We start from the raw sequence: 25,720 nt of genomic DNA, 5'->3' as shown, positions 1-25,720 counted from the left end.
TTGTGTAGCACTTCAAACAGTAGAACAGTGAGAACACCACACAAAAAGATCCCACACCCCGGCAGGACGCTCTAAGTGGGGACCTACTTTGGTGACAGCTGCACTAGCAGAGTATTGTTGAGCACGCAGAAGTGTGGCAAACCCATGAAGGTAGAATGAGGACTTCTGATCCCATAATGCTCAGGCTCATATGAGGACTATTAAATCACAGATGGGGATAATTCAGTGGTTGTTATTGCCGCAATCTGATAGAGATTTCTAGCTGCTGATTCCTTAGCTTTGAATTTCCCAGGAGTCAGGCTGCATCTGGAAATATTTGCAGAGCAATACCCTTTGCACGCGACATTGGGTGGCTCCATTCGGCTCGTGTGTCGCCGATGGCATTGGTAGCGTCGGTTATGATGTCACGGTGCCTACATAGGCACCACCCAGGCACGCCTATGTCAGTTCTTTTGTTCTGGCACCAGTTAAGCCCCGATCCAGGAAGAGCTACCCCACTGCTGTATTTTTCTCAACATTTGTCGATATTTTTGACAACTTCATGTGCGAGGGATGTTGGGTAGGAAGACAGGTTTTAAACTGTGCAGGACTTGTTCCTGCACGATGTTGGTTACCGATCCCCACCACATATGTCTGTGGTGTCTTGAACGCGACCAATCAAAGTCATGTTCAGACTGCCGGGCGAAGGCCCCAAAGTCCTTGAGGGAGCGGGCATTGAAATTGCTTGTGGCCTGGCAGTCGAAACCGTGGAGCAAGACTCAGAGGAGGTCACAATCCTGTTCGAAGAAGAGGAGGTTGCGGGGTCCCTTACGGAGCTCTAAGTCTGCTTCCTCCCTTTTGAGGTCATCTTGACGCTCAGAGAAGAGGCACAAGTAGAAGAAGTCATCCAAGCAAACTTCGACTCCACCTCAGCTGGTGTCTGTCGTCGAAAGAGGTAAGGAGCACAATGCTCTAGGCAAGATTCTGCTGAGCCAGAGTCAACTTCGTGCCTCCCTCCATTTCAGGGAGCCAGAGCGACCCCTTCTCAAATTAAGGATTTTTACGAGGCCATGCACCACGTATTTGAGTGGAACGACCCTGTTGGTGATCCCTCGGGCCCTGCGGAATTGGATGGGGCCCCATCGGTTTTAATGCCATTGGCTTCAGCCATGGGGTGCCAGTGGGGCCTCAGATATCTGATCTCGGATCCAGTTTGCCACTGGTCATACCAACATGGCCTTCCCAGTGTTGTATCTGAAGTCGGTGGCAGCAGCAGCACTTGCTGCTGTCGGTGGCACAAGCCCCATCCTCATCCCTGATAACACTGAGCTGGAACAGCATTGTATGACGCTGATTTGGATGTCGACAGAACCCAGGGGTGCTATGTTGTCACCTGACCACTTTGTGGACGTGCTAGGCTCAGGAGAGGAATGGGAGGAGTCTGGAGACCCTCTAGAGAATCAGGATTTCTCTGAGGAGACAATGGACTCTTATGGGGAACTTGGAGAAGCCAATGATCTGGATACCTTCCCAGACTCTGGCATGCTCTCTCAACCTATAGTGGTTACGGAGGAGGGGGCATCCTATGCTATGGTGGTTAAGAGGGCAGTTGAGGTCCTTGGACTGGACCTGCCCTAAGTGTAGGTCAGGACTAATCTCCTGACTGAAGTGCTTCAACCTGGGGCTTCCACCTCCGAACCCCTTTTGCCCTTTAATGAGGCACTTAAGGATGTCCTACTAGGAGCTTGGTCCAAGCCTAGCACAGGAGCTCCTGTGAACAGGACAATTGCCCGCCGCCAGCACAAGGCGACCAAAAATTCCTCAGCCAACACCCCACCCCAGAAAGTTTGGTGGTGCCGGCCTCTACTTCCCAGGGTGCAATACCTTCCTCCCCTCCGGATAGAGAATCCAGTAGACTGGACTCATTTAGGAAGATGTGTTCTTCCTCCAGTCTGGCATCACGGTCAGTGAATACTGCATGTTTATTGGGCGGTTTCTCCCACCCTCTTTGGGAGACGGTTGCGCAGGTGCTCTCACAAGTCCTGGAGGAGGCCAGGGCTGTGCTCTCCCAGGATAAGGACGGGAGAGATGCGGCAAAATTCGCCATATGGTGTGGTTTGGATACAACCGATTTACTGGGCAGGTCTATTTCAACAACAGTGGCCTTGAGGCGCCACGCCTGGCTTTGCACAACTGGCTTCCTGGCCAGTCTTCCTTTCGTGGCAATGGAAGGGTTTTCCAGCTGCATCAACCCTATCCCAGCCACCGTCCCACACAGACTGCCCAAGCTGTGCGTGGATGCAGACATGGTACATTCCGTCCTTGGAATGGAGGCCAGAAGTTGTCAACCACACTGCCCCCGGCAGCCAAAGCCTCTAAGCACTCCTATGCTGATTCTAACGGACCACACTACTCCAGTGAGTGGGAGAATTTGTCCTCCTCTCCCCTGCTGGAAATCTATTACAACACACAAGTAGGTCTTGCAGATCGTCCAGGAGGGCTATTCTCTTCCTTTCCTTTCCTTTATTTTCCTCCTATGATTCTGCAGAGTCAGGAACGGCTGCCGGAGGATCACCTAAAGCTGCTCCAAGAGGAAGTTACAGCTCTTTTGGCCAAAGGGGCTATAGAAAATTTTCCAGCTTCAAAAGTAGGCAGTGGTTGTTATTCCAGCCACTTTCTGATTCCGAAGAAGAGCAAAGGGCTTCGGCCCAATTTGGATCTTCGGACCATCAATCTTGTTCTCAAAAAGGAGAAATTCAAAATGCTCACATTGGCTCAGGTCTTGTCTGCCTTAGATCAAGGAGACTGGATGATGGCGTTGGACCTGCAGCATGCGTATTTTCATATTCCCAACCTGCTGGGCCACAGGCGTTACCTGCGGTTCAAGGTAGGACACGAGCACTTTCTGTTTACCATGCTCCTCTTCGGCCTTACCAGTGCCCCTTGAGTGTTTACCAAGGTGATGGCAGTGGTTGCAGCTCATCTGCGCAGGTTAGGGGTTTCAGTCTTCCCCTACCTCAACGACTGGCTGTTTAAGACGCCCTCGCCCCAGGGCGTCGTCTCCCACCTTCAGACTACGGCGGACATCCCACATTCGCTGGGATTCTCTTTAAATGTGCCGAAGTCACACCTGACTCCTTCTCAGATGATCCCTTTCATCTGAGCTGTTCTGGATACAGTGCAGTTTCAGGCTTATCCTCCTGAACAATAAGCCCAGGATATTGAGGTTATGATTCCGATATATCAGCCTCTATCCTGGATTTTGGTGAGGTTGACTCTGAGGTTGTTGGGCCTCATGGCCTTCTGCATGTTGTTGGTAAGACACGCAAGATGGCTTATGCGTGCTCTGCAGTGGGACTGGAAGTTCCAATGGGCACTGCATCAGGAAAATCTCACCAATGTGGTTCAGATTTTTAAGGAACTGCGAAGGATCTGCAGTGGTGGTTAACGAACTGATATTGGGTCAAAGGCAGACCTCTCTCCCTTCCCCAACTGCATTTCACAATTGTGACGGATACGTCACTTCTGGGATGGGGCAGCCACTTGGGAGGGATAGAGATCAGGGGTCACTGGTGTACGGCAGAGACGGGGCTCCACATAAACGTGTTGGAGCTCCGAGCCACTTGCTTGGCATTGAAAGCATGTCTTCCCTCTGTCAAGGGGAAGTTGGTGCAGGTGTTCATGGACAACACCACCGCCATGTGTTACTGCAAGGCGGTAACACATGTTTTGAAAAGACTCACCTGAGAGGAATAATTAATTATCAAATGCATATTTGGGGACTAGTTAACTGAGACTGCGCAGGACACAGCCTATGAAAAAGGGACACTCTATCCCGAAATGCGTCGGCAGATTGTACCTGGTGTTACATGCTGAGCTGTTGCAATAAAAGGATTGTTATCCCACCTCACGGAGTGCGTTTTCAATTTCAGGGCAACTATCGAAAGATATATATATATGCTCCCAATTTCCACCGTAGAGCCTGTCTTACTGAACTCACGATGGGTATATATATATTCAAATTCACAACTCAGCGCTGAAGCACTGAAATCGCCTCTCCCCCGCCTCTTACAAAAGGTGGTCCGCGCCGAGGGGGCAAACCTTGTAACACCTTAGAAAAACCCTTTATGCCTCGTTGGAAAAGCAGCAGCCGCGGGCACCAGCAGGCTTTTAATGCAGTTGTTTATTTTGCAGATAAAAGCATCTCAACGCCTTTCGGGACCAGGTTCACGATTGCCGTGGCTTTAGCCTCCATTGCATTAAATAAACATGTGACAAACAGTTCATAGAACGTAAAAACAGACTAAATCAGACGAGGAGTTAACTCACTCCTCTTTACATCAAGATGCTGTTGCGTGACATTTTCAAAATTATCGTTAATTATTTTGCATATTTAACCAAGAGCTGCATATCTTTAAAAAAAGTAATGGAAAATAACAACAACAATTGACTGTATTGGCATATATGTCTGACTGGGCCCCAGTAGAGACAGATATGCCAATGCAGTCTATTACATGTTTATTTCATGCATTTCAGGCACTCGTGAACAAGGGACCTGGTCCCGAAACGCGTGGAGTTGCTTTTATCTTTTATGTTGCCACAATTTAGCCCACTTGTTCGACATCGGCGCTCTTTGATGGGGCGGTGCGTTTCTTCCGCAGAGCCACGCCGGTATTAATGAAAACAGATTTTTTTGCCTCACAGTGTAAATAAGAGAAATGCACTCTCATATGTACAGAAGTCAACGCGGTTTTACTTTAGATGTTTGCCATGCCGCGAGGCAAAAATCTGTGTGTGTATATATATATATATATATATATATATATATATATATATATATATATATATATATATATATTTCAATCAGATTTCGAAAAGCACCACCCAATTAGAATAAATTGCCACTAAGCTTGATTGGTAAAGTTCATAAGCAAACAGTAATTCCAAATGGAAAACGCTGAATCCGTGGTTGCAAAAGAGTTCTTTTAATATGCCAAGAGAAACCAGCCAACGCGTTTCATTCCGTCAAGCGGAACTTCTTCAGGGCGCAATAATGTACAAGAAGGTAGGGATATATTCCAATTCACAATATCTGTTTGAAAGAGGAGCCAAATCCTTCTATCTGAGCGTCCGATAGGTAGGGTAGACTTCCGACAATATTTCCAAATATGATCTTCACCTTTTGTATTCAAGAAATGTTGTTGTCAGAGGGACGCTCACTTATCCTCACGTAACATTTTTGACGTATTATGTGTTCCACTGGGCCCAAGTATTGGCCTTCAAATGTTATAGGATAACTTGCCGGGAGGTGTTTGGCGCGCGGACCGTGAATACGCCAACTGGGGGAACAGATACGACCCAAAAAGGTAATTACCTTAATGCGACTACAAATTTGGAGCCAATTGCGGACTGTTGGAATTGAATACACGACAGTGCTAACAAAGTGCACGTCACACCATTTGAAGGCCAATACTTGGGCCCAGTGGAACACATAATACGTCAAAAATGTTACGTGAGGATAAGTGAGCGTCCCTCTGACAACAACATTTCTTGAATACAAAAGGTGAAGATCATATTTGGAAATATTGTCGGAAGTCTACCCTACCTATCGGACGCTCAGATAGAAGGATTTGGCTCCTCTTTCAAACAGATATTGTGAATTGGAATATATCCCTACCTTCTTGTACATTATTGTGCCCTGAAGAAGTTCCGCTTGACGGAACGAAACGCGTTGGCTGGTTTCTCTTGGCATATTAAAAGAACTCTTTTGCAACCACAGATTCAGCGTTTTCCATTTGGAACTACTGTTTGCTTATGAACTTTACCAATCAAGCTTAGTGGCAATTTATTCTAATTGGGTGGTGCTTTTCGAAATCTGATTGAAAATTGTTTTTTTCCTAGGGTGTATCTGGGATGTACTCCGGGGACAGGGAGTATTTGAAATTGCACGCCTTTCGCAAGAATTCCTTATTTAAATATTGGTGATACATGGGTTGGTGCATTGAAGGTGTAAAAGTGGTCCACTGTCCCGTTTGCTTTGTATAAAAATATATATATATATATATATATATATATATATATATATATATATATATATATATATATATATATATATATATTCACTGAAAAAACCATAGGTTTCACACCAGTTATAGTTAGCTGGAAATTTTACTGACCTAAAACCATTGAAATTCCCACGTTACAGTTAGTTGGACTCACTATAACTTACGCGCCTGCAATGCACTGCTGATGACGTCACATATTACATCACTCATGACATGGTCAGTGACATCACTCATGACATCACTGATGACACCATACAGTGAATGTGTGTCTTTCTGAAAAATAAATATGTTTTATATATGTATTTGTAAAGGTCGATGGAAGAATTAATGTTTAAATAAGTGTGTAAATGGATGTTTTTTAAATAAAATATTGATTGGTTAACTGGCTTATTAAGTGTATCTTAGTGAATACATATATTAGCGAGTAATTTTTAAATATTTAAATATATGTATCAGTGTTTCACTTTGTGTATAAGTGGCTGCATGGGTTGGTGACTGACTCACTGTTTGTATGTGTTTTGAAGACAGCATATGTGCAGGACTGTATGGGTGGATGAGTGTGTATATATGTGTGTTAGTAAGTGAATTCCTGCCTCACTAGTGTCTTTATGAGTAACTGCATATGTTTTAATATAGTATATGTGAGTATTGATGTATATAAGTAAGTATATGTGAGAGTGAGAGATTGAAAGAGTTCTTGTTTAAATAAGTATGTGTTTCTATAAGTGATTGTTTAAGAGAGTAAGTATGTGTAAGTTTCCTTAGAAGTAATGTGCTAGTGTGTGTATAGCTGTATATGCAAATAAATGGATGTTCAATAGTTTATTAGTATGTGTGAGTATGTGTGTGAGTAACTTTTGGAAGACTGTCGGTGTGTAACAGGATGTATATGTGTTTCACTACATATGATGAGTGAGTATATGTATGAGTGACTATATAGAACTGTTGCTGAATGAGTGGATGTGTATATAGATGGTGGAATTACTGAATTGGTTGTTGTAACTGGTATGGGTATCTCCATTTTTTTGAAAATGTTAGTTTCTATTTTTGAATATGTGTTTCAAGGGTTACATTGCACTGAAAGGAGGTCTGTCAGTCTGTCATAAGGATGGTGTTATCAGTGATGTCATGAGTGATGTCACTGACCATGTCATGAGTGATGTAATATGTGACGACATCAGCAGTGCATTGCAGGCGCGCAAGTTATAGTGAGTCCAACTAACTATAACGTGGGAATTTCAATGATTTTATGTCAGTACAATTTCCAGCTAACTATAACTGGTGTGAAACCTATGGTTTTTTCAGTGAATTTAATAGGTTTTTTAAATGCTAATTCCTAACTATAACTGGTGTGAAACCTATGGTTTTTTCAGTGAATTTCAAAGGTTTTTTAAATGCTAATTCCTAACTATAACTGGTGTGAAACTGTGGAGCGGGGGTTAGGGCGGGCCGGAATAACAGGCGTGGAGGCCGTATGAAGTGCGCTATGATTAGCGAAAACTTTATTGTTCATACAAAAGAAACTCAGTTCAGAAGGTGAGGCGGTCCGGGTGGAAATCCAGGTGGGGTTGTAGGGACGAGGTTCCGAGAAGATGTCGTCGGGGTGTCCGCTGCTGGGCTGCGGTCGTCTTTCCGGGGTGTAAGTACGGTGAGCCCCTCGGAGGAAAAAGAGAACGGAACAGGGCGATTAGTCCAAAGGATAACAAAATGTCGTAACACTGGCACCAGCACCTGGGAGTGAGAGGGGGTTGAAGTGGACGTGAAGGGGGTGGGGTTGCAGGCAGAGAGGGGAAGACGGGTAGCGGGAGGAGAGTGCTTGGGAGGGAAAAGAGTGCGCAATTCTATACAGTGTCGGTGCACGTTTTTACAGTGAGAGTGGTTCGGAGGGCTATTTATACTATGTACACGGCTACAAGGGGGAAACACGGAGAAAGGTAACAAGGTACTCACGTGCCCCGCCGTAACTCTCCACCGAGTTACGGCCGCTCTCCAGCCACCTCCTGAGGACGCCACCAGTCCTCACACCAAATGTCTTCTTCGTCCGCTTCTTCTTTCCGGTTCTTCGGTTCTTCACTGCTTTCCGCTGCTGGTTCTCCGCGTTCTGCTAACTCCTGCCACGAGTTCGCTGTTGGGAACGCTGAGTCGTCCGAGTCGCCGGCTTTTCTATCCTCCAGCCGGTATCCGGTAGAATGACTTCCGGGGTTAGGTGAGATCACTTCCGGTCCTTCATTACCGTCCCTACTTCCGGGGTCACGAAAGGTCGTTTCCGGTCCGCCATGTACCGGTGTTACCGATGGTGCCTGTGGGGAGACAGAGAGAGGAGTAGTTCCGGAGGCATGAGAGTCCATATCGCTCCGTTGTCCCCTCGAGGTAAGGGTCGACCCTTCACATTCCCTTTCCCTAGGAGTGTTTCTTGTAGGGTTTGTGGGTGGCGGATACCGGGAGAGGTAGTCCGCATTGCCCTGTTCTAGTCCTTTTCGATGCAATGTTCGGAAGCGAAAGGGCTGGAGGGAGAGGAACCATCGAAGCACCCGATCATTGTGTCCTCTGTTGCGAGCCATCCATTCAAGTGGAGCGTGATCGGTATACAAAAGGAATTCCCTACCCTCAAGGTAGTAACGAAGACTTTCCAACGCCCACTTAATAGCGAGTGCTTCCTTTTCAACAACAGAATAGTTGGTCTCTCTGGGAAAAAGTGTTCTGCTAAGGTACAGAATGGGCTTTTCTGCTCCTTATGAATCTTTTTGTGACAGAACTGCCCCCAAGCCTTGATCCGACGTGTCGGTTTGTAGAATGAAAGGCTGGGTATAATCAGGACTCATTAATACAGGTTCAGAGGTCAGGGCGTTTTTGAGGAGATTAAAGGCCCGCAGGAGTACAGGAGACGGTTGTTTGAGGATCTCCTCTGTTTTTGCTGTCTTCTTTAGGAGGTCAGTTAGGGGAGCTGCAACATGTGAAAAGTTGGGGACGAACCTCCTGTAATAACCCAACATACCCAGAAAGGCACAGAGATCTTTTCGTGTTTGGGGAAAGGGTATTGCCTGTATTGTCTTTACCTTGCTCTCTTGAGGACGAATGTGTCCTTCACCCAACAAGTAACCGAGATATTTTACGCTCTGAGCCGCTAAAGTGGTCTTGGACGGGTTTATGGTAAAACCGTATTTGCCCAGGGAGGAGATTACAGACCGCAAATGGGAAAGGTGTTGTTCCCAGGTGTCACTGTATATGACTGTCATCAAGATAAGCGCCTGAGTACTGTGCATGAGGTCGTAGAACCTGGTTCATGGCCCTCTGAAAGGTTGCAGGAGCTCCATGTAGCCCGAAGGGCATCACCTTAAATTGGAACAGGCCTTCGGGGGTGGAGAAGGCGGTCTTATGTTTGTCCTCGGCTTTCAAAGGGATCTGCCAATAGCCCTTGCACAGATCAAGGGTGCTGATGTACCGCGCCTTGCCTATATGCTCTACCATCTCGTCTACACGAGGTAGGGGATATGAATCAAAGGCTGAGATCTTGTTCACCTCCCTAGAATCGATGCAAAACCTGGTAGAGCCATCGGGCTTAGGGACTAAAACAATGGACGAATTCCAGCTACTGCTGGAGGGTTCTATGATGCCCATTTTTTACATCTGGTTCGTTTCTTCTTTGATGACAGCTCTACGGGCTTCCGGGATACGGTACGGGCGTTGCCTTACCGTCTTTCCGGGTTCAGTGTGGATGGCGTGTTCCACCACAGTGGTATGTCCCGGTAACGAGGAGAATACGGCTTGTAGGGATGACAAAGAGCGGCAGAGATCCTTTCTCTTGCACTCTGGCAGATCCGTATCAAAACATCCCTCAAACAAGAAGGGTTTGCTACCAGATAGGACAGGACGCGGACCCTCCTATTTCTTTAGGAGGTTGATGTGATAGATTTGATTACTTCCCCTGTTGGCACCTGTTTCAATTTCGTATGTGACCGGAGTCACTTGCCTTACAACTGTAAATGGACCCTGCCATTGTCCTAGCAGCTTATGGTCCGAAGATGGGATGAGCAGGAGTACCTGGTCTCCCGGAACAAAGGACCTCACTTTGGTTCCCTTATCATATTGGGTTTTCTGGGTAGACTGTGCTGCCACGAGATTCTGCTTTACGATCTCTCTGATTTTTCCTAAGTGGGTCTTGAGATTGTCTATGTATTCAGGAAGAGGACGGGTTCGGTCGGGCTCTGCTTCCCAAGTCTCGCGAGCCATGTCCAACAGGGTCCTGGGTGCTCGGCCATACAATAGTTCGTATGGTGAGTAGCCTGTACTGCTTTGTACTTTGCAGAGGATGGCAAAAAGAGCGAGGGGAAGCATTTCCTCCCAACGTTTACTCTCCAGTCCCAACAGTTTTTTTAGAGTAGTTTTCAGGGTTGCATTATAGCGCTCTACTAGACCGCCTGTTTGGGGATGATAAGCGGAGGTTCTTATTTGCTTTATCCCCAGAGTAGAACAAACCTGACGCATGAGAGAGGAGACAAAGGGAGTACCCTGATCATTTAATATCTCCCTGGGAAAACCTACTCTAGAAAAGATGGAAATGAGGGCTTTGGCTATGTTCTGTGTCGTGGGTTGACGGAGAGGGACTGCTTCAGGGAAGCAGGTGGCATAGTCCACTAGCACTAGGGCATATCTACATCCACTCTTGGACGGTAAGAGAGGGCCTATAAGGTCCATTCCTACTCTAGAAAAGGGGATGTCTATTAGCGGGAGAGGTTGGAGGGGAACCCTTGGAGGCCTGTATCGACTGGTTTTCTGGCACACCGGGCACTCCCGGCAGTAACGTTTAATCTCTGCGTACACTCCTGGCCAGTAAAACTTCTCTAATATTGCTTCACCCGTCTTCTCGTCGCTGAAATGTCCACCCAGTAGGTGACTGTGGGCCAGAAAGAGTACCTTCTCTCGAAATAGTCCAGGAATGACTAATTGGGCGTTTGTCTGGGGTCCCCCTTTCCTATATAGGAGTCCGTTCTTTATGAAGAAATAAGGACCTACTTGCAATGGGTCCTCATTGGGAAGAGCACGCCCCCATGCGTCTTGGAGAACCGGGTCTTCTTGCTGTGCGGCTCGGAACTCTCGGTCGGTTTCCCATGGGTGTGTGTCTATCTGTGCAGGACAGGCCAGGGAGAAGTCCCTCTTTTCCTTTTTCTTTTGAGTTTTGGACTTCAAGGGTTTGGGCGAAGTCTCTGAAGCAGGGGAGTCTCTTGAGAAAGGTGCTTCAGCCCACCATTTCTTCAGTGAGTCAGTAGTGTCCTGTAGGAGGTGGGGAAGACCGCTATAATCGCTACCCAGAATAGCCTGTTCGGGCAGATTGGGAACCAGTCCGACTGTTAGGGGATTCCCGTTATTGCTGGGGTGTTGGACATATACTCTGGCAGTCGGATAACATTTCGTATCACCGTGGACACACTTGATGGCCACTGTTCCTGTTCCAGGTTCCAAAGAGTGAGGGAGATCTTGTGGACGTAACACGCTATGTCGGCACCCTGTGTCAGCAAGAGCCATCATTTGGTGTCCATCGATCTGTACTGGACAGCGGAAGGGTGGAGGGGTTGACTCAGCAGTGAGACACACATAGTTTTTAGCCACACCTATTTCCATTGGCTCTTCCTTCTGGGGGCAAATGCGTGCTATGTGTCCATATCCACCACAATGATAACACTGTGGACCGGGTTGTGGCGGTCTAGGCACAATCGGATACGGCATTAAGGGTAGCGTGTCCGGTTTGCGGAGCACTGGAGGAGGTCTTGGTGGCCGCACATGACTGCCATGGGTTGAGCGTGTGGAGTGTTCTTCTTTCGCACGTTGGGAGTCTTGTGCTCGGTTATAGGCGCTAGCAATTTCAACCGCACTATCGAGAGTAAGTCGGGCGTGTTGACGCACCCACTTCTGGGTGGCAGGGTGCAGAGAGGTTAGGAACTGTTCTAGGTAGATCTTGGCTAGTATCTCCTCTTTGCTGGATGTTGCCGGTTTTAGCCACCGGTTGGCCAAGTCTTTTATCCGAAACGACAACGCTCTGGGGTTCTCTTGGGGACCCTCCTTAGCCTGACGAAGGCGAACCCTGTACGTTTCATCGTCGATCCCGAGACGTTCCAAAATACAAGTCTTGATATCCTCGTATGGGGTCTGTCCCTGTATGTTCGCCTGTTGGTAAGCTGCTTGTAGTTCCCCTGTTAACAGGGGACCGAGGTAATGACCCCAACGATCGGCTGGCCATGCTGCGGCCTGAGCCAGACGCTCAAAGTTTGTGAAGAAAAAATCGGGATCCTCACCAGCTACATATTTCTGCAGTACTACAGAGGGAAGAGAGGCCATCGGTTTTTGTTGCCCCATGACTGTTGCAAGTTTCTCAAGAGTCTTATCCTGAGCCGTGCCCTGACCCTTTAAGACATCATACAGTTGTCCCCGGTCATCTTCTGCAGTTTTAAGGAACTGTTCCATTAGTTTTCCGAGATGTTCCTTGCCTTCTGCGAGCTGTTTGACCGCGGCCTCCATGCTTCCGGGCAATCCCACTTCTGACACCTACTGTGGAGCGGGGGTTAGGGCGGGCCGGAATAACAGGCGTGGAGGCCGTATGAAGTGCGCTATGATTAGTGAAAACTTTATTGTTCATACAAAAGAAACTCAGTTCAGAAGGTGAGGCGGTCCGGGTGGAAATCCAGGTGGGGTTGTAGGGACGAGGTTCCGAGAAGATGTCGTCGGGGTGTCCGCTGCTGGGCTGCGGTCGTCTTTCCGGGGTGTAGGTACGGTGAGCCCCTCGGAGGAAAAGAGAACGGAACAGGGCGATTAGTCCAAAGGATAACAAAATGTCGTAACACTGGCACCAGCACCTGGGAGTGAGAGGGGGTTGAAGTGGACGTGAAGGGGGTGGGGTTGCAGACAGAGAGGGGAAGACGGGTAGCGGGAGGAGAGTGCTTGGGAGGGAAAAGAGTGCGCAATTCTATACAGTGTCGGTGCACGTTTTTACAGTGAGAGTGTTTCGGTGGGCTATTTATACTATGTACACTGCTACAAGGGGGAAACACGGAGAAAGGTAACAAGGTACTCACGTGCCCCGCCGTAACTCTCCTCCGAGTTACGGCCGCTCTCCAGCCACCTCCTGAGGACGCCACCAGTCCTCACACCAAACGTCTTCTTCGTCCGCTTCTTCTTTCCGGTTCTTCGGTTCTTCACTGCTTTCCGCTGCTGGTTCTCCGCGTTCTGCTAACTCCTGCCACAAGTTCGCTGTTGGGAACGCTGAGTCGTCCGAGTCGCCGGCTTTTCTATCCTCCAGCCGGTATCCGGTAGAATGACTTCCGGGGTTAGGTGAGATCACTTCCGGTCCTTCATTACCGTCCCTACTTCCGGGGTCACGAAAGGTCGTTTCCGGTCCGCCATGTACCGGTGTTACCGATGGTGCCTGTGGGGAGACAGAGAGAGGAGTAGTTCCGGAGGCATGAGAGTCCATATCGCTCCGTTGTCCCCTCGAGGTAAGGGTCGACCCTTCACAGAAACCTATGGTATTTTCAGTGAATTTCATAGGTTTTTTAAATGCTAATTCCTAACTATAACTGGTGTGAAACCTTTGGTTTTTTCAGTGAATTTCAAAGGTTTTTTTAATAGCAAATTTCTATTGCTATGAAATGTAATAATTTTTATAATGAATCCTATAATGTATATTTATGTAATACTATTTTTTTTATGTATATTGTTCATGTTTTTTTTTTTTTTTTTTTTGCCCTGGAGCGCTCCCGGTGCGCGTCCCGGTGAGCGCACCGGAAAGCGCAGTCTTGCGGCGCGCCCTAGGGCGCGTACTGGTGAGCGTCCTGTTAGCGCTTTTGCCGAGAACGAAAACATCATCCTGACGTATCGCGTAGCCCCGTCCGCGTAATACGCACGGCGTAAACGCACCCGGAAGCAATCGAGGGCATCCGATCGCGCAACGTAAGCATCCAACGCGCTTACGCGACACGCCCCTGGGCGCGCCCCGGGGCGCGTAGCGTAAGCGCGTCTGGTCATGTGACCTAAAAATAACACTTTTTATTGGTGCAGGACAGTTTTGGTTTCCAAATGATGAAAGCCCTGGTCATGTGACCTGAAATTAACACTTTTAATTGGTTCAGGACAGTTTTTTTTCCTAATGATGAAAGCCCCCACCTTTTTTCCTCATCCTCACTTTGTACTTTGAGTGAAGAAGACTTGTTGAAAGACCTCCCTGTACTTTTTTGGACTGAAAAATGGCTTCAGTAGCAGCAGCAGCAGGAGCATCTCAGCCACCACCACCACCACCAAGAGGACCACCACAACACCACAGTGGTGGAGATGAAGAAGAGGAGGAGGAGGAGGACAATGCCCCATATAGGCCAAAGCAGCACATTGTATGGGAGTTTTTTTCCATCCCAAGTGGCTTCAAAAAGGTGAATGCGCCAAAGGTGACTTGCCTAATCTGTAACATGGAACTTTCAAGGGGGAACCCTAACAAGAAATACTCATTTGGCAATAACATCATGATTCGCCACATGCAGCGCAGGCATCCCAACAACTATGCTGCGGCAGAGGTCCGAGAACTGGCCACAAACCCTCCCGAATCTTCACCCAGCACCTCCAAAAGAAAGCAACCCGCTCCATCGGGACCAGATGGTCCCAAACATACAACCCCAGTTTAGGCAATACAAGATCACTTGTATATTTTGTGGTAAGACCCTCACCTATGGTGAGCAAAGCATAAAGCTCATCAACCTTGCTGGTAACAACCACTCCTGCCCCAAAAAACAATAATGTTTTCCAGATTTTTTGTTTTTGCTCCAGTTGAGCCCTTTACAATTCCCTGTTTTTTGTTTCTCCCCATAAAAATAACAAAAAAATATAAAATTGTTCATAAAAGCCAAAAAAAGTCAAAATGTTCAAAAAAACATTAAAAAAAATATAAAACAACAAAAAGAAGAAAAAACAGTTCTTTTTAGAACTACCTCCAATTTATAAAAAAAAAGCTACATTTTTTAAAAACTGTCCTTCTTTTTTCCCCATGGTAAGCTCCCCCGTTCGCTCCCCGGTGCGCGTACCGGGCGCTCCCCCGTGCCCTTTTATGGCCGCCACATCAAACCTAGGTAGGGGGGTTCTACTCTGCCCCCTTTTGGTCATTTCCCCCTTTGTTTTTGCCACCTCTTATGTCTCGATCCTACCGAGACACAAGATGGCGGCCGCTACGGACTGTTTGGAATGTTGACAGTCACCCGAGAGCCAATCAGCTTTCCGCTCGCGAACTCGCGTAGCGCGCTAGTTCGCGCCCCGGTGCGCGTACCGGGGCGCGCCTATAGATATATATATTTTTTTGAACCTAAATTACTCAAAATCCACTGGAGCACATATCTTGAGACATAGCAAAGGCACATTGGGCTACCAGTCCCTACAATTTTGCCAAGTTTGGTGGAAATCCATTCAGCCGTTCGGGCTAAAAGTGAGGTCGACCGCCCTATGGAAATTAACATGGGGGAAAACACGTTTTGGGACCCCCCTTTTTTCTCTGCCCCCGCTTGACGAATCCCTCTCATACTTTCAAGGAAGGACCGGAGCGCCGCGAGGCAAATTTGAGGAAATTTTGAGGCAGATTCCTCAACCGGCGCCAAAGTTATTCACAATAGAATGTTGCGATTTCCCTATTCAAAATAATCCTAACTATAACTACCTACTGGCGACTGCCAGTTGGTAATATATATATATATATATATATATATATATATATATATATATATATATATATATATATATATATAATATTATCTACGGTTGGGGTGCTTCGTCAAGCAGGGGTCGAGAAAAAAGGGGGGGTCCCAAACGCGTTTTCCCCATTTTAATTTCCATAGGAAATTTTAGACACAGCAACAGCCTGAACTGCTGAACGGAATTACACCAAATTTGGCAAAAAGGTAGGTCTTGGTTCAGAAAGCGACCTTTTCTTAAAATGGTGTAAATCCGTTCAGTAGTTCCTGTGAAACTTTAAAAACTAAAAATATCGATATCTGCGTACCGAGGATGAGTCGCGATTCCCCCTGAGAACGTGCTGGTTTCTGATTGGCTGCTAACACTCCAAACCAGGAAGTGTTGGCAGCCATCTGGTGACTCTGTAAAACTTAGCCATAGGAAAACAGAAAAAAACATTAAACAAGCATTTACAATGCAATGGTTTTGCCTTTGTTAAAGTTAGAGCTATTGGCATTGCTCTTGACATTATATTTAGTTATGTTTTTTTTAACATAAATGGCATTGTCATTTACAATAGCAAATTCAACCACTCATCTAACCCATCTGAACACCCAGCCACTGATTCCACCTACTCATATATCCGCTCATCCTTCCACCACCTCATCCATCCGCTCATCCTTCCACCTACTCATCCATCCACTCATCCTTCCACCTACTCATCCATCCGCTCACACATTCATCCGCCCACTCATCAATCTGCCCACTCATCAATCTGCTCATCCTTCCACCCGCTCATCCATCCTCTCACTCATCCATCTGCTCATCCTTCCACCCACGCATCCATCCGCTCATCCTTCCACCTACTCATCCATCCACCCACTCATCCTTCCACCTACTCATCCATCCACCTACTCATCCTTCCACCCACTCATCCTTCCACCCACTCATCCTTCCACCCACATAGCTGCCAAGGTTTCAGATTGCTTTGTGTGACATTTTCAGAATTGTACTTCAATTATGAGTGACATTTAATGACTACGAGTGACACTTTCTTACGCGCAAAATCAAGCAATGAAAATGAGGGAAATAGGTATAGGCTGAATAAATAAGACTTTACGCAAATGAGTACAGCGTCTTGTTAACAAAACTGTAAATATCACAATCGAACTGCACTTTAACACTATTGAAATCATTAACCCGAGCGGCCGCCCCTGTTGGCGCGCCGCTACCTGCCCAACCCCGCAGGCATCGGCACACATCAACATGACCCACTGGCTATCACAGAGGCTTTGCTGATAGACTTTGGCGACACCACTGGCACAGAAAATAATTGGACGGGCAGCGGCAACACTCATAGTCACAGAATCCATCAGTACTGTGACCCCGACCGTCTCAACAGGAGTTTGTGGGCTTAATGTCACTTAAGTCAGAGAGTAACTTCAGCTGTAACAGGGCACATGTACCAGGGCACACTGTACCCTCTCACCCCTTAGTTGAACCAACAGCACGCATTTTATGTGCAGACTTCTTTCTGGCATCCTGACGCCCTCAGACATCCTGAAGACTCTACCCGCTAAACCCCGCAATGGAGCAGCACCGACAAAGGCAGCAGTTAGGGTTATAAGAAGCAACAATTTTTAAGTTAGGAGGGGCACAGTTTACTAGTAATCCATTAGGGTAAGACACAGTTACCGCTTTCTTTCTTTCTTTGCGATGTGTTCCGGCCACCGGCCGCTGCAATCGCCGATCACTGTGTGACGTGCAGCTCAGCTGTAACTGAATTAGGCGCGGTGCTGGTCCATTAGATTTTGACTGCACGCAGCAGCTCGGACCGGTGCGGGAAGCAGATGGAGGCAGCGCTGCATGCGCCATGATTAAAGCGCCATCGCAAATTTGCGAATGCAAATTTGGAAGCAGGACGTGACGTCTCCCTCCTTCCGTCGTCACTCGTAGTCATTAAATGTCACTCAGACTCCCTGGGTCCGCAAAAGAGAAATCAACGCGGCAGGCTACTGCCCGGGCGCTGCGTGAGACAGGAGCAGGAAGGCGGGTGCCCTCAATCCCGGCCCAGATTCGGGGGCGTTGACGAGAAGAGGCTTTCGGCTGACGTAGCCAAAAGCCAAAAATTCTCGGGAACGCCCCCGAATCTGGTCCGAGATTGATGGACAGAGCCCTCTCCCAATGGCTAGCCTCCATTTATGGAGCTAGACAATGGGAGGGGGGGCGGATACCTGACCCCACACAGAAATCATAACGTTTTTTGGCGCATGCGCACTACGTGCGCATCGCCAGTCAAAACCTAAAAAGGAGTAAACACGCCTGAATCACACAAAAAGAAGTAAAGACGCCGGAATCACACAAAAAGAAGTAAACACGCTTGAATGCATGTCACACTTTAAGAGCATGTGCGTGAGCAGTTTGAATAATCCTGCATGCTTTATTGAATAAGAGATCTCAAGATATAGTCTGACACGCACTACAAAACCATAATTTGTCACTCTCCACTTCGGCATGTGAGAAACATAAGGGTTTGACTGAGAACACGGTGCACCAATAGGGATCTAGAGTGCACCGACGCATATGATGGGGCGCAGCCCTCGTGCTCGTATGTAAGCACTGTACGAACTTCGTTTTTCTCTAGGTTTGTCTGTGTATGGATGTTTTCCTGAAATCCTAGTACTAATCTATAAGATGGAAGTAAATAAAAGACGCTTCACTACTACGAAGCTGCATAAAAGGCATCTGAAGTTAGTGGGCATGATACGATTAAAAATCAGGGCTGTGAGCTAGTCTGGTACTTAGCCCATCAATTTTATGACCACCGAAAAAACACTTTGATGAAGCATGTCACCTACTAGGTGGGTGAGTGAGGGCTCTTTTAAAACACCCTGCAGGTGGCTATGTCCCTATAAAGAACATCTAATAGGGACAAAAAGGAAAACGACAGGAGCAACCGTAACAGTAATAGATGATCCGTTCTATATTTGTCTTGTATCAATCTGGAAAATCTACACTCCCAAAAGTACCTGTTGCACTACACAGAGGGCTTTTCAATGAACTATGTGCTCCTCTTCTGGCTTGTCCAAGAGGGTTGAGGGCCAATGTCGTCACCCTGAGAACTGTCATTTTCACACATTTATTAATAAAGGGTCAACTGGGGGGGAAGGGGGGTGGCGGCTAAGTCGTCGACCAGTCAGCCTACTCAGCTCTTGTCCCAATCCTAAAGGCTACAAGAAACAAAACATTTTCCAATTCGGATGGGGAGGGGGGGGGATTGGGAGAGGAGGGAGGTGGATGACAGAACCACCCTCCCTAACCCTCAGCAGCTGAAACGTCTGCCCGAAGCTGCCTGTCAGGACCTACTGAAGCCACCGCACACTGCTGCTGACGGATGATGTGGGTGCAGCCAGCTCGCCACAGAGGCCCACGGCGACAGGGGCAGCAGGTGAGCATGTCGCCAGGGTTGCAGAACACCCCTGGCCCCCCCCCAACAGCTTACCTTTACCTTACTGCGGCAGCTCAGACGAGCCTGGCTTGCCACCCTCAAAGTTGGTGACGCACCTACGCAACACAGGGCGGCCAGGGGCTGGAGGACTCCCGCTCCTCCCTCGAGACTGGCCAGAACTCCGCGGCTCCCCCTTCACTTGGGAGCCCAGGGAAGGACACGGCAGGCGGCTTCTTCTCCTTGCGCTGGAGCTCTTCTTCTCCGACACTTCCGCTTGTCCTGCCCCCGGCCTGCCTGACTTCCGGGTCGCGGCCAATCGCAGCGCGGCCCTGGGGTCGGGAGGCCGGACAGCGCCTCCTAATCTCCCACCGGGCTGGCGGCGGTGTAAACATGGGACAATGCCGGGTGTGCACCGGCTTCAATTAAAATATAAAGCGGGGTGGCACTCGCTCAAAGACGGCAATGTCCCTGGCAGGGTGGGCGCCTGCCAGGGGGCTCAAAAAAATCGGCAAGGGACAGGGCAACTGTATTGAGGGCGGGTGCCGTCAATGCCGGAACAGACTCGGGGGCGTTCCCGAGAACTGGCTTTCGGCTGACGTCGCCAAAAGCCAAAAATACTCGGGAACGCCCCCGAACCTGGTCCTGCATTGACGGACAAACGTGTCTTCCAATGGCTAGCCTCCATTTATGGAGCTAGTCAATGAAAGATGGGGGCGGATTCCCAGCCCCCATACTATACTCATTAGGTTTTTCCTAGCACATGCGTACTTCGTACGCATTGGCTAGGCAAAACCTAAAAACAAGAAAAGGGGGCAGGGTAGAAACACCCTGACCACCTAAGCCTTCTGAGGGGGCCCCACAGGGCTCCATAGGACCAAAAAAGCATTTTTTAAAACAGAAATCGGCAGAATTTGCACTGGGTGCATGAATCCCGACACGCTTTGTTATTGTAAAGCCCCCGGGTGGGCCAGGTCCAGGGGGCATGACCAAATTGTTTAGTGGGGGCCACTGCACCACCGGGGACCGCCACCTCCCTGGGGCTTCATTGATGGTTTGCGGCAGACCCCCGCCCCACCCCCCGGCAGCCCTCCCCCGCAGCTCTCCCTGCAGCCCTGAGGACCACCACCTCCCCGGGGCTTTCAACAATGAAGGGAGGGGGGCCGCGCTGCCCCCTCCTGGAGCCTTTGGTAGCCCTGAGGACCGCCCCGCCCAGGTGTCCAGTTGGAGATGGGGGGTTGGCTGGTGTTTCTGGGGGCGGGGGTCCGTCTGGGGCACCTGGTGGATGGTCGATGAAGTTGTCGTAGAGGCTTTTGATCTTGAGGTGGAAATAGGTTCCAAGCTTGTCGCAGAAGTCTTTGGATGGGGTGGTGTTTGTGGATTCACTTTGTGGGTTGGTGAATTCTTGAATGACACTGAAAAGTTCCTTGGAGTTGGAGGGGTTGGCCAGGATTTGTTGTGGATGAAGTTTCTCTTGGTGGCTCTGATCTGGTTGTGGTAGTCCTTCATGACGTCCTTGTAGGTGGTGTGGTTTTTGGTTGTCGGTGTTTCTCCAGTTCTTCACGTGTCTGCATGTGCATCTGGCTTATTGGAGAGCGGTGGTGAACCAAGCGGCTTTCCTGGGGCGTCTCTGTTGGGGTTGAGTAGCGGGCAAGCTCGTCTGTGCAGTTGGAGATCCTGGTGTGGAGTTCTCTGGCTGCGTTGTTTGTGTTGGGTACCCAGGAGTGGTTGTCTCAATGAGGGTGGAGTTAAGTTGCTCATATGTAACCTTGCTCCAGTTCCTTCGTGGTGGGAGTGGGGCTGGTTTGGCTGTCTTGGGTTTATAGATGGCGAAGTGCACGCAGTGATGGTCGGTCCATGGCGGCTGCATTGTGTGGCTGAATTGGACGCTGTTTCCTGCCACGAAGATGGAGTGGAGGGTGTGTCCTGCTCTGTGGGTCGGTGTATTGACAAGTTGTTTAAGTCCGATGCTGGCGAGGTTGTCAAGAAGGATAGTGGAGTTGGGGTTGTCGAGGTGGAAGTTTAGATCTTCAATGAGTATGTAGTTTGTTGAGGCGATGGTGTGGGGTATGATGAAGTCGGTGATGGTGGTGGTGAAGGATGTTCGGGGGTCTGTAGATGAGGGTTCTTCGCAGTGTGGCTTTGGGAGTGGTCTGGAGCTGGAAGTACATGTGTTTGGCAGACAGGAAATTTTCACTGGAGGTGGTGAGGCGGAGGGTTCTCGTGTGGGCGATGGCTAGACCTCCTACTGGATGGTTGGGGTGGTCTTTCCTCTGCCTCTTGTATCGGTCTGGGATGGCTGTGCTGATGTCGGGGGCGGAGGATGCGTTGGTCCAGGTCTCTGTGAAGAAGGCGTTGTCGGGTGAGAGAGAGTCAAGTAGGTTCCAGGATGCATTTTACAGTATCGCCAGTGCTGGCTCGGCAGTGTTGGAGGTGGGGTGGTGATGAGGATCTGGTGGCAGTGCAGGCAAGAGAACTAGCAGTGGTTCATGTTCGAGGCCTGTTGGAATTCTCTAAGTCTTCCAGGGTTGAGTGCGAGGAGGGTGATGGTGTCGTAGCGAAGGGTACCAGGAGGTCCATGGTTCCTGGCACTGGCCGCTGTCCGGTCGCGGATTGGTGCTGACGGGCTTGCCTTTGGCGTGCCTTGAAGCGCAGGCGGTGCGGCTGAGCAGCGACGACCATTAAGTAGTGGAGGTGGGAGGGAGGAGAGGCTGGGGGTGGGAGCGGGGTAATTCTGGGAGGGAATTCCAAAGGGGAGGGGCAGCAGGGGCAAAAGAAACAGGCAGGCAAGAGAAAATAAAAACAGTGGTAGAATTAGAGCAAGACAGATGGGCATAATAACAGTGGCACAACAGGAAAAACATTTAAGAAAAAAAAACGGCTGAGAAATGTTACGATGGTTGCAGGCAGTCTGGTCCCAGTTGTAGCGGGCAGCAGGTGCAGGAGCAGGCAGCAGCATCAAACCTCCCAAGGAGGAGGTTGGGGTCTGGAGGCAAGAGACGGCACAGCAGAGCTGCAGGGAGAGAGTGGACCTAGACCGAGGCTATGTTGGTGAGTGAATGGATGTCTCAGTGGTATATGGGTAAGTAACTACATATGTGAAAGACAGTATATGTGAGTGTTGGAGTATATAAGTGATTTAATGTGAGAGTGAGTGATTGTGAGAGTGGCTGCATGGATGAGTGTGTGCTTGTGTCAGTGATTGTAGAAGAGAGTAAGTATATGGTATCTGTATGAATAAGTGAGGTGGTGAATGTGTATAACTGTATAGGTGAGTAAATGGCAGTGTCATTGATTCTTTGGGTGACTGACTAGGTGTTTGAGTAACTCTATGGGTGAGTGGTTGTGTGTGAGTATCTGTATGGGGTATGAGTGCATATATCAGTGATTGTACTTATCTGAAAGAAACACGTTAGTATTAGATTCCTTACCTTAGAATATCCCCAGGCGTCAGTCTGGATCCAGAAACTTTTGCATAGCAGTACCCCTGCGCGTCGGTAGGCGTCGTCTGCAGGCGTCTCCTGCGGCTCTGCGTCCGTCATTGGCGTCGTGCGCCGTGATGACGTCGCTGGAGTATATAGACGCCACCTCCGCGCGCTGACGTCAGTTCTTCTTTTTTCCGCGCCAGTTAGCGCAGATCCGAAGAGCAGTACTCCGGTCTTTTGACCAAGTTTTTTGATCTTTTTTGATCTTTGAATCTTCTACGGTGCCGGTAGGATGCCCGGTTTTAAGAACTGTGACGACTGTGACCGGACGATGTCGGTCACGGATCATCACCGACTCTGCCTCCGGTGCCTGGGCCGCGACCACGACGTGGACGCCTGCGTCGACTGCCGGGCCTTGACTAATAAAGCTAGGCGGGAGCGGTCCCGCAAGCTGCTCGAGCTCCGGGTGTCGGCCCCGCGTCGAGAGCGGTCCCGGTCCGGCCGGAGGTCGAGGGAGCGTTCGAGGGAGCGATCGAGGGAGCGGTCGCGGAGCTGTCAAGGACGCTCCGGGAGTCGTCACCATTCTTCTGGTTCCTCAGGTAGGAAACACAAAAAGTCGGGGCGTCGTCATCGTACCCCCGACTCCCCCCAACGCTCGCACGAGACGGCCGGGGGTTCGGGTGACCCCACCCCCGCGGCTCCGTGTGAGTCGCCGACGCGGCCTGCTCCATACCCTGCGGTCCCTGGGCAAGGCGCGTCCCCCGAGGAGATTGAGGCGTTCCTCGTGGCCATGAGGGCTCTTTCTTCTCCGACGGGTTCCGCGGCGCCTTCGGGCCCTGTGAACCCGTCTGGGGGCCCTAGCGGCTCGGGTGACCCTGCCTCGGCGCCGTCGGGTGCTCTGGCCCCGGCGCCGCCGACGGCTCCAATCCCGGCTGGTCAATCGGCCTCTCCGGCGCCAATTCCATCGGGGCAACCCGTGGCGCCGCCCCCCGCGCGGCGCCGTCCCCATTCCCTCTCCGAATCCGGACGCGGAGTCGGACCGGCGTCGATCGACGCCGGGCTCGACGCCGATGGGGCCTGTGAACCCCGAGGAGCCGGTCTACATCATTGACTCCGAGTATGGTGAGGATGTAGAATACGGAGAGGGGTGGGAGGGGTCCGAGGACCCTCTGACACGCGAGTGTCAGTATGACATGGACTGGACAGGTGACTCACCCCTGAGAGTCTGGTGATCCAGGCCTCCACCTCCCAGACCGCATTCCCGTCGGCCCCGCCCGACAGGGAATCGAAGAGGTACGACCAGTATGGCAAGAAGGTCTTTTCGTCCCTGAGTCTGGGACTGCGGTCTTGTAACACTGCGTGCCTCTTGGGCCGTTACACCCACTCTCTGTGGGACACGGTCGCGGAACTGCTGCCTGAATGCCCCGCGGAGGTACGGGCCAAGCTCGGCAAAGCCATGATTGAAGACCGAGATGCAGCAAGATATTCCATCAGGTGTGGTCTCGATACGACCGACTCGCTGGGCAGAGCGATGTCCACGACGGTGGCGATTCGTCGCCACGCCTGGCTGAGATCCGCCAACTTCTCGGCTGATGTCCAGAATGCTTTGATGGACATGCCGTTTGATGGCAGTCGCCTGTTCGGCGACAAAGCGGACCACGCGCTGGAGCGCTTCAAGGACTCCAGGGTCACGGCCAAGTCCTTAGGTCTCTCGACCCAGCGCCAGCAAACGGGTTCGTTTCGCTCCTTTCGTGGCCAAGGAAGGGGCGGTCCCACACGTGCTGCCAGCCACGCTCCGCAACAGAATTATCAACGCGGTGGCGGCCGTGGAAACCGCCGTGGTGGCGGTCGGGGACAGCGGCGAGGTCAGGCCACACCTCCCCCCGCAGCATCTGCCACTAAATCCTCCTATTCCGAGCTTTCAGGCCCATGTGACACCGGTGGGAGGCAGGGTTCGCCATCACCTCTCCCACTGGCGCACAATAACATCGGACAGGTGGGTGCTGCAGATCGTCCGAAGGGGCTACTCCCTCCCCTTCGAGACAACACCTCAAGCCATGCCACCGCAGAACCACCATGTGTCGGGGGACCACTTGGCACTTCTGAAAGAGGAAGTTACGGCCCTCTTAGCCAAGGGGGCCATCGAGCGCGTTCCTGGGCCAGAAGTAGGTCATGGTTGCTATCCCCACTACTTTCTGGTGCCCAAGAAGGACAAAGGGCGCCTACGTCCTATCTTGGATCTAAGGAACGTCAACGGCTTCCTCCGGAAGGAGAAGTTCAAGATGTTGACTTTAGCTCAGGTCTTGGCTGCTCTAGACCCACAAGACTGGATGGTAGCGTTGGACTTGCAGGATGCGTACTTTCACATCCCCGTCCTGCCTGCCCACCGGCGTTACCTGCGGTTCACAGTAGGCCTCGAGCATTTTCAGTTTATCGTGCTCCCCTTCGGCCTTACAAGCGCCCCACGGGTGTTCACCAAAGTGATGGCGGTGGTCGCAGCTCATCTGCGCAGATTGGGGGTCTCAGTCTTCCCCTATTTAGACGACTGGTTGTTGAAGGCGGGCTCGCCCCAGACAGTCGTCGGCCACCTTCAGATGACGGCAGATCTCCTGCACCAGCTGGGGTTCTCCATCAATGTGCCAAAATCACACCTGTGCCCCTCTCAAAAGCTCCTTTTCATCGGAGCGGTTCTCGACTCGGCGCAGTTTTGGGTCTATCCTCCGGAACGGCGAATCCAGGATATACAGACTTTGATTCCCATCTTCCAGCCGTTATCCCGGGTTTCGGTCAGGTTGACGCTGCGGCTGCTGGGGCTGATGGCTTCCTGCATCCTTCTGGTGCATCACGCCAGGTGGCGGATGCGGGCTCTGCAGTGGGACCTGAAGTTTCAGTGGGCCCAGCATCAGGGCAACCTGTCCGACCATGTCTTGATCTCGGAGGGCACTGCGAGACAACTGCAGTGGTGGCTTACGGACCGCGGTCGGGTCAGAGGCAGATCCCTCTCCCTTCCCCAACCGGAGCACGTTGTTGTGACGGACGCGTCCCTCCAGGGCTGGGGAAGCCACTTGGGAGAGGCAGAGATCAGAGGCATCTGGTCTCCGGCGGAGTCC

At 50.1% G+C, this 25,720-nt stretch overlaps 1 protein-coding gene across 1 annotated transcript in view; it reads left to right on the top strand.

Moving 5' to 3' along the window:
- DNAH7 (dynein axonemal heavy chain 7) overlaps positions 1 to 25,720 on the top strand; it is a 1,812,153-nt gene that overhangs the window by 1,017,281 nt on the left and 769,152 nt on the right. The window lies entirely within an intron of this gene.

Source organism: Lissotriton vulgaris, chromosome 2_1, assembly GCF_964263255.1.
Source record: "Lissotriton vulgaris chromosome 2_1, aLisVul1.2, whole genome shotgun sequence".
NCBI lineage: Eukaryota > Metazoa > Chordata > Amphibia > Caudata > Salamandridae > Lissotriton > Lissotriton vulgaris.
Note: the sequence above shows the minus strand (reverse complement) of the source record. Positions and strands in the feature narration are given on the sequence as shown.